Genomic DNA, 514 nt, shown 5'->3' on the forward strand with positions numbered 1-514 from the left:
CCAGGGCCGCCTCGAGGGTGGCCAGCTGCTCGCCGTGGCGCTGCTCCGCGGTGTCGTGCGTTTCCTGGGCGCCACGCTCCGCCTCCTCGGCGCGCTGCCGCGCGTGCTCAAGCGCCACACGGAGGCTTTCGACCTCGTCTGCGTGCTGCGCCCGCTCGTGCTCCAGGGCCGCCTCGAGGGTGGCCAGCTGCTCGCCGTGGCGCTGCTCCGCGGTGTCGTGCGTTTCCTGGGCGCCACGCTCCGCCTCCTCGGCGCGCTGCCGCGCGTGCTCAAGCGCCACACGGAGGCTTTCGACCTCGTCTGCGTGCTGCGCCCGCTCGTGCTCCAGGGCCGCCTCGAGGGTGGCCAGCTGCTCGCCGTGGCGCTGCTCCGCGGTGTCGTGCGTTTCCTGGGCACCACGCTCCGCCTCCTCGGCGCGCTGCCGCGCGTGCTCAAGCGCCACACGGAGGCTTTCGACCGCGTCTCTGCGTGCTGCGCCCGCTCGTGCTCCAGGGCCGCTCGAGGGTGGCCCAGC

The sequence above is a fragment of the Trypanosoma conorhini genome, assembly GCF_003719485.1.
Source record: "Trypanosoma conorhini strain 025E chromosome Unknown Tco_14.4_contig_00011, whole genome shotgun sequence".
In the NCBI taxonomy this organism is placed as follows: domain Eukaryota; phylum Euglenozoa; class Kinetoplastea; order Trypanosomatida; family Trypanosomatidae; genus Trypanosoma; species Trypanosoma conorhini.